We start from the raw sequence: 8,536 nt of genomic DNA, 5'->3' as shown, positions 1-8,536 counted from the left end.
CACCAAAAATGGCGGCCACTTGCCTTATTCTCTCTCTCCTCTGTAAAGTTTAGTACAATTTACCTTGTTTTGTGATACTCCAAATTTCTTTCCATTCCTGTGCCCCCATATCATAGGTTGTCAGGGTGCAGCCAGTGTCCTAACAATGGTAGGCTGTCATGATGCTATGACATCAAATACATGTCACAGTGTTGCATAAGGCTAAATATTACACAGAGATAACAGGAAGAGCAAGGCATACACCTGCCATTTTCGGGTGGATAACAGGTGGCTCATTCAGAAGGATGGGGATTGCAAGGTTCAAGGTAGGATAGCGTAAGCCTTTGGGTCTCCAGCTGTTTTGGGACTACAATTGCCATCATCCCAGACCACTGTTCCTGATAGCTAGGGATGATGGGAGTTGTAGTTCACAAAAAAGGCTGGAGACCCAAGTTTGGGCAACCCTGGCCTAATGCCTGTGGCCCACAAAATGTTGTTGGGACCTCAACTACCATCAACCCAACCTCAGACAGCCTGGCCAATAGCCAGGGATGATGGGAGTTGTAGTCCAGCAGCATCTAGAGGTACACTGGTTTCCTATCCATCCCTGATCTCGTGGGAAAAGTCTGCAGTCTTGCCACAATGGGACTCTATTTGTATTTTGGTCGGAAATGATGATGCTGTTTGGGTTAGTGGGCAGTCATCTCCCTGTTTAAAAGTTAGTTCTAACAGTATTCAGACCTGAAATTACACTGTGGGCTCTGTTCTTTCCCCTTTCATTTGTTCTGCCTTCTTCTACCCACCCGCCCCTCTGCCACCACAGCAGTAAGGGTGAGCACCGCCTGCCACCAGGCCATTGTTTCATCTCATTCCACCTTCGGGGAAGCCTTGAACTATTTCCTCTTTCTTGGTTCAGAGAGGTTCGCTATAAAACCTAAAACTCGTCGCCCAGCACAAGAAAGATGTGGCTGTCAAGGCACTTTGAAGCCAGGAGGTGAGAATTTAACAGTGCCTACAAACTGTGGAGATTGGCCGTTTAGAAACAGATCAAAAGAGATGGATGACAGACAGATGATTTAACTACTCCATCTACTGGCAAATGGCTAAATGGAGCCTGCACAGATACAGCGAGGGTGGTTGCTTGCTGCTTGCAGGGCCCATTGGCTGAAGACACTCTCAGAACTCCACAGTGTCCTCAGAGCCACCCTCTTCCCTTCTCCTCCCCGCAATGGACTGATTGTTCATGTTTTGACGTGTTCCATTTAGGCAGCACAAGTTAAAGCTGAGCTGTGAATAATGGATGGGCCAAATAACCCAGGGGAACAGCGCATTTTCCCAGTTACCTTGTATACAAATCTGAACCCTGTTTGACTCCATCCGCAATGAAGCTACATAGCTTCTTCAAACTTCATTCTCTTTCTTATTCTCAATTTAGCTTCGCTGGAGATGAGAGCTCCGTTTACAAGAATTACACAGAGGTCCAAAATCAACATGGTTGCACTTTCAAGTCTCCCAATAGCTTTGTCCCAGTAGCTATGTGCTGGTCAACTTGGCCTCTCACTTGGTGCAGCTGCCACTGTTGCTGTGTTGTGCTTGGGCCTGTTTCTTTTAATAATAATAATAATAATAATAATAATAATAATAATAATAATACCTTTATTGTCATTGTACAACCTGTGTACAATGAAATTAAATGAGGCTACCCCTCCAAAAAAAACCCAATCTCTTATCTAACAACACACCACCTCGCAAGTCAATTTCACCATGTTATTTTTCGTTCAACAGCCTAACAGCCCACGGATAGAAGCTATTTTTTAGCCTGTTGGTACGGCTGATTCTACTTCTATATCTCCTGCCCGGGAGTATGGAGTTTTGAGTATGGAGTTTTGCTATTACAAAATCTGAGAGCTTTTGCTATTGAAGAACTGGACTGACCAACTGCAGGCCCACTTGACTGACCAACTGATTCCCCCCCCCCCCATTTCTGTTATATTTCCCAAACTACCAGTGAGGACCACAGGTCTTTTTTTCCTGAAACAGAATTAGCCAAACACTTCACCCTTATTGCTGAAATAATGGGCCTTTACATAGTGGAATAATTTATTTTTAAAAATATATTATTGTTACTGTTATTTGTATGCCACCTTTGACTTCAAGGAGAAATACCAAGACAGTTCATAAATAAACAAAAGCCAACAGGAAATGAATGAGCCACATTTAGAGGAGGAGTCCACTTCCTGTTGCTCTGTATGAGTAATCGATCTAGATATGTTTCTCGATTGGGAGGAGGCCAGCTCAGAGCAGTAACCCATTCAACATACCTTGCCAAAAGTAGGCCATACATCTGCATCAGGAGTGGCTGAATGATCCATCTGCACCCATGCAGAGAGACAGAATGAATCTGCCTCCCCACAGAGCCGGACTAGAAGGAAGAAAATCGAGAGGAGTACATCATGCAAAGACGCAGTGGCAACCTCCTTTGTGGGTGAGCATTTGGGGCTCACTGTATTTCTTTTCCATGGCACCCTACATGCTCTCTTCCGGCACAACAACATAGTCCGTCACACAGTTTGGGAACGAATGCTTTGCATTCAAAATGCTCAGGCTGGGGGCTGTGATCCAGAAACAACATGCATACCTGCCTTGAAGTTTTTTCAAAGAGCAGCAACAAAAATAAAATCCCATCAGGATCAATTCACACTTGTTTATAAGAGATTCAAGGAAAGTCTATAAACCTTTGACTTCTGGCTCCGTTGTCGTTGTTTAGGGAAACTATATGTCAAAAATCCTCTCCAAGTTGAGTTATAAAGCCACGTGCATGGTGAATACCCTTGGTCTCAAGTGGGGCTAGCCTACTTCTGTATTCTCAAGGGCTGTTTTATTCTCTTGACAGAGGTCATGGAGCCAGAATTGCTTTGTTTGTTTTGCTGCATGACTCTGCCTGCCTTGTGACTGCCAGGCTCCATAATAAACTCAACACTGTCTAGCAGTACTGGAGCTCTCAGGCAAGGAACTACATACAGATGTGTGTATTTACATAGAATCATAGAATTGTAGAGTTACAAGGGACTTCAAGAGTCATCTAGTCCAGCCCCCTGCAATGCAGGAATCTCAGCTAAGGCATCCATGAGAGATGGCCACCCAACCTCCAAGGAAGGAGAGTCCACAACCTCCCGAGGGAGACCATTCCTCTGTTGAACAGCTCTTACTGTTAGAAAGCTTTCCCTGATGTTTAGTCGGAATCTCCTTTCTTGTAATGTGGAGCCATTGGTTTGACTCCAACCCTCCAGAGCAGGGGAAAACAAGCTTGCTCCATCTTCCATGTGACATATTTGAAGATGGCTGTCACATGCGACATGCATGCAACATACAGCACTGTCACATCAAAGTGTGGAATCCTTCTTCGTGGAAAACATGTATTTTCCTTATCAGTGGTCAGCAAACATTTGATCACACCCTGATTTAATTTTTGTACCTAGGAACGTAGGAAGCTGCCTTTACTTAATAAGAGCATTGGCTCATCCAGCTAGAACTACCCACTCTGACTGGTAGTGACTGCCTGGAGATGCCGGGAATTGAACTCGGGACATTCTGCATGCAACATTGATGCTCTGTTGTTGTCGTTTAGTCGTTTAGTCGTGTCCGACTCTTCGTGACCCCATGGACCAGAGCACGCCAGGCACTCCTGTCTTCCACTGCCTCCTGCAGTTTGGTCAGACTCATGTTTGTAGCTTCGAGAACACTGTCCAACCATCTCGCCCTCTGTTGTCCCCTTCTCCTTGTGCCCTCCATCTTTCCCAACATCAGGGTCTTTTCCAGGGAGTCTTCTCTTCTCATGAGGTGGCCAAAGTCTTGGAGCCTCAGCTTCAGGATCTGTCCTTCCAGTGAGCACTCAGGGCTAATTTCCTTAAGAATGGATGTGTTTGATCTTCTTGCAGTCCATGGGACTCCAGCACCATAATTCAAAAGCATCAATTCTTCGGCGATCAACCTTCTTTATGGTCCAGCTCTCACTTCCATACATCACTACTGGGAAAACCATGGCTTTAACTATGCGGACCTTTGTCAGCAAGGTGATGTCTCTGCTTTTTAAGATGCTGTCTAGGTTTGTCATTGCTTTTCTCCCAAGAAGCAGGCGTCTTTTAATTTCGTGACTGCTGTCACCATCTGCAGTGATCATGGAGCCAAAGAAAGTAAAATCTCTCACTGCCTCCATTTCTTCCCCTTCTATTTGCCAGGAGGTGATGGGGCCCAGTGGCCATGATCTTCATTTTTTTTGATGTTGGGACCTGGAGCAGGAACCAGCAAGCCACTCCAGTATCCCTGCCAAGAAAACTCCATGGACAAAGGCATTGATGCTCTACCTCTGAGCTTTGGTCCTTCCCAAAGTAAAAACTTGGAGGCACAATCCATTCTTCCAGCTGGCAGTTTGCCATCCATTAAACATTTCCCTAGATCCTAAAGTAAATATAATATAAAATTACCAAAGAGTCTTGTGGCACCTTACAGACTTACATGTTTATTAATAATTTTTAATCTTTAAGATGACACGCCCCCTGCTTTTGCTCCAAAAGACTAACACAGCTACTTCTCTGGAAATAATACAAATTGTAGTTCTATGAGCAATTTTCACCCCAAACTTTCTTCTCCTTTTTTGAACAGCAGTATCCAAAGACACCCATACTTAAACTACACAGTTTTCATAATTCACTACCGAAAGAGTGAAAATATATGCCGTCAAATGTCATTGTCAGCTGGACTACCTTAAAAAAGAGAGAGAAAGTGCCTTCTTGAGATTTCTGTCAGCCCCTGGAGTATTTCTGATATTCAGCCTTTGTTTGTTTTCGTCAATACATCATTGTCTAAAATTTGTAATTCTCTAGCTCACAGCTAGAAAAATCCCCAGTTGCCGGGGTACTGTTTGAAAACAAGAGCATCTTAATTCTTTTCTTTTCATATCAGGAAATCTCTGCTATTACAGATTATTTATTCATGATGGTCTCTCACCTTTTCTGCATTTTATAAATGTTTCGGGTGATATGGAACGTGGGGAATAGTTTAAGCCTGAGAAGGAGGTTCATTTGGCAGGAATCCCACTTTTGAAAAGAAGCCCTTTGCCTCATTTCAGCTTCTGGAAACCTCCCAATTTTACTGTATGCCTGGATCTTTAAAAATAAAAACAGGGAAACTCTCAAGTATCCAGCAGGTCCCAATCCATGGGTGGAAGTTGAGGGAGTGTGTGAAAATTAGCATCCTATAGTGTCACTCTCATTGCCAGTTGGAACATGATTTGAGACTAAGGGTTTCATCCACCAATAATAACATGCACCTATGATATCTTCCAAGTGGGGTTTATACTGTTGAGATGTGGTCCAATTATAAATACATTGCTTTTGAGTATGGAAGTCCCATGATTAATAGCCAAGTGAAAATGTGAATGCAGCGAGACACGTTTTCTTAGCATTCTGCTGTACTATTGAGTCTTCCTCTTTTTTAAGAGCTACTATCATTTTTGCTGCGAGGTCTCCAGTGCCTGTGAAGTTGCATTAAAAATAATAATCGTATCAAGCTTTTCTCAGGATGCAAATTAAAACAGAGCCAAAACCAGGGTTGAATTTCGCATCCATCCATCCACCCCATTTCTTGAGAACTACTTGCAAGTTTATGTCCTTGGGGGAATTTCTGGTTTGTTTTAAGTACAGGTATTGAAGTGCTTCAACAAACAATAATGGGGCAGGGTCAGAGAGCATGGGCAACGCTGCTTCCTTTGTCCTCCAAGATACCACCATCAAATCTAATTGGCTACATAGGTCTATGATGTCATCACATCTACATAATTCCAGACCTGCTGAGTTAATGCAGTGAAGGCCTTTTATGAAAAAAATAAGGCAATGGGAATAACCTTGTGAAGTGAAAGGACATGAAAGAAGGATTTATATCTGGATGTTAGGATAGAGAGGATAAAGAAAACAGGAAAACAGGAAGACAGAATGAGAGATAAAGGAGGTGCTGTGGGATTGGTGGAAGTCAATGTCTTGTTGTTGTTTTAGTGTTTATAATATTAACTTGTAAGATATGAATTTGTTTGTTTTCTTTTCTTTTCTTTTGTTTGTTTGGTCTTTTTTAGTTTTTGAATGTTGATTTTTGTGTGTTGTGTATTGTTATCTTTTGATATCTTGTGTGTTTTTGTTGTTGTGTGGAAAATACTAATAAAATTCATTATTAAAAAAAATAAGGCAATGAAGCAGCAGCATTTTGGAGAATAATGTGAACATTTCATTCACACACACACACACACACACACAAAATTATAGAAGGCAGGGGAGTGCATCTTCTTGCATCCTTCAAAAGGCAACTTTCCCCTAAAAATGCTGACTTCTAAAAAAAAATACAGTACAGCACTAATGAAGATGCAGTGATGGGAAAAGTGTTATATATTGAACTTTGGGCATGTGGTTGTTAAAGGCACCAGACCCTACCTATAAAAGAAGCTGTTTCCCCCAACTTTGTCTCCAGTTTTCTTTCATCTCTATCCCATCACAAGCACAGTGAATTTTCAAATCAAGGGAATCCCTAGAGCTAAAACTACCACATTTATTCTCATTTTTTTACCTAAGGCAAAGAAGATGCTCAAGTATCAGCTCTGATTTGCATCACATTTAGACAAAACATGCACTTAAATACACTCAAGTCAAGTAATCCAAATTTAGAACATCCCAGGGTTCAACTTAGGGACAATTCACACATTACGTTTTTTGTATCCACCTAAGGGCAAAACGAGACATTCAGCTGCAAATCTGAGATTGCTGTGCCCATGTTCACCTCATATGCGCAAAGAGAGGGGGGGACATTTGTGGAGGGTGGAAGGTCCCTCGATTCCCACACACACACCTTTGGACTATCAGTCCCCACCCAGCCCCCAGATATTTTCCATCTAGTCTGCCTCCCAGTCCCAGTTTTCCTGGTGCTAAGGCCCAGATAGATTGGCTTGGGTGGGGAGAGTTCCATTTTGCACCCAGGCCTGAGGTTCCACATCCTCGGGTTACATACGCTTCAGGTTACAGACGCGTCAGGTTACAGACTCCACTAACCCAGAAATAGTACCTCGGGTTAAGAACTTTGCTTCAGGATGAGAACAGAAATCGTGCTCCGGCAGCGCAGCAGCAGCAGGAGGCCCCATTAGCTAAAGTGGTGCTTCAGGTTAAGAACAGTTTCAGGTTAAGAACGGACCTCCGGAACGAATTAAGTACTTATCCCGAGGTACCACTGTACAGGTCCTTCAGACCACTGGCAAATTGCAAGTAGGGGTTTTAAGAGAATTCTGATGGAAATGGGAACATAAATGGTGGGTGTTTCAGTCTCCAATGATAGGCAATTGATTACAACCTCCTTCCCTTCTGCAGCAGTGTGTTTCCTTTGCATTGAAATGAATGGGGTAAATGGAAAGAAGCAGAAGACCCAGCAAAGGAAGAATGTCTACAAAAACTTATGGAATATGCAGAAATGGCGACACTTACCAGAAGAATATGAAATCAAGATAACAAACTTTTTATAAAAGAACGGAAATGCTTTATTGAATATTTACAGTTAAACTGCAAACAGATAAAAACAATGGCAGGATTATCGTAATAACCTGCAAGTTCATAAGAGTATATGTTTAAAGTAAATAATTAAATGAGTAAATTAAATGAATTTGGATATGCAGAATAGATATCAAAAAATTAATTTAAGGAACCTCAGAAAGAGGGGGAAGGAAGTCAAACAGGGAGAGGGAGATAAATAACGTCGTTTGGGGCAGAGGATGAAGTGCAGCAGATAGGAAAAGGAAGCACGAACCACTGCGCTTCTCTTGCAAAACAACGTCCAAGATATTGCATTATATTAAGGCGCCCATTTCATGCACCTGCCCAGGCTATGTCCAGGGCAAGTGCCCATTGCCCAACCATCGCTACAGTGCTAACTGTTGGCTCTGAAATAATGGCATATATTGCAAGAGGAGTGTCGACAAAAGGCGACAAGCTCTGAAATAATAGTGCTGCAGCAGATATTGCATTATAAAACATGTGTCACATTTTCCCGTGCTCACAGTAAGATTTCAAATATTTATAAAGCTTCACCTTTCCCCCAGAAGCTTTCTTGCTGCAGACCTGAGTTCATATGTAGGTGAATCATCTCGCTACAGCTAAGCCACAGTGCATGGGCGTTTCATTGTTCTACAAGAAAATGGGTGGTGGAGAAGATAAAACGGTATTGGAGGAAAGAACCAACCAATAACCACTCCCTATTCCACTTTGAACAGGAGCAAAACCCTAACAAGTGGGCACTTGTGGTAAAGACCCCTTTATCCAGCTGGGAAAACCTGTCGGAACAAAAATGTCTTCAACTGTTTCCGGAAAGTGGAGGTGAAACCACAATTCTTTGTCTGAGGGAGATGCTGTCATGGAAGCTTGCAGACAAAAGTGATGAGGGTCAGTGCAGCTAAATGGATTAAACAGCAGTGTATCCCAATGAGTCTGAAAATAAGCGTGAGGAAAGATGAGGGAAATTGTGCCACACA

The 8,536-nt window shown here is 42.7% G+C and overlaps 1 long non-coding RNA gene across 1 annotated transcript; it reads left to right on the top strand.

Moving 5' to 3' along the window:
* The first annotated feature begins 219 nt into the window (after window positions 1-219).
* On the top strand, window positions 220-3,586 carry LOC128413392 (uncharacterized). The gene is made up of 3 exons (XR_008330321.1): window positions 220-305; window positions 803-973; window positions 3,459-3,586. It is a non-coding gene; the product is annotated as an uncharacterized LOC128413392 (long non-coding RNA).
* Window positions 3,587-8,536: the final 4,950 nt, after the last annotated feature.

Source organism: Podarcis raffonei, chromosome 5 (genome assembly GCF_027172205.1).
Source record: "Podarcis raffonei isolate rPodRaf1 chromosome 5, rPodRaf1.pri, whole genome shotgun sequence".
NCBI lineage: Eukaryota > Metazoa > Chordata > Lepidosauria > Squamata > Lacertidae > Podarcis > Podarcis raffonei.
Note: the sequence above shows the minus strand (reverse complement) of the source record. Positions and strands in the feature narration are given on the sequence as shown.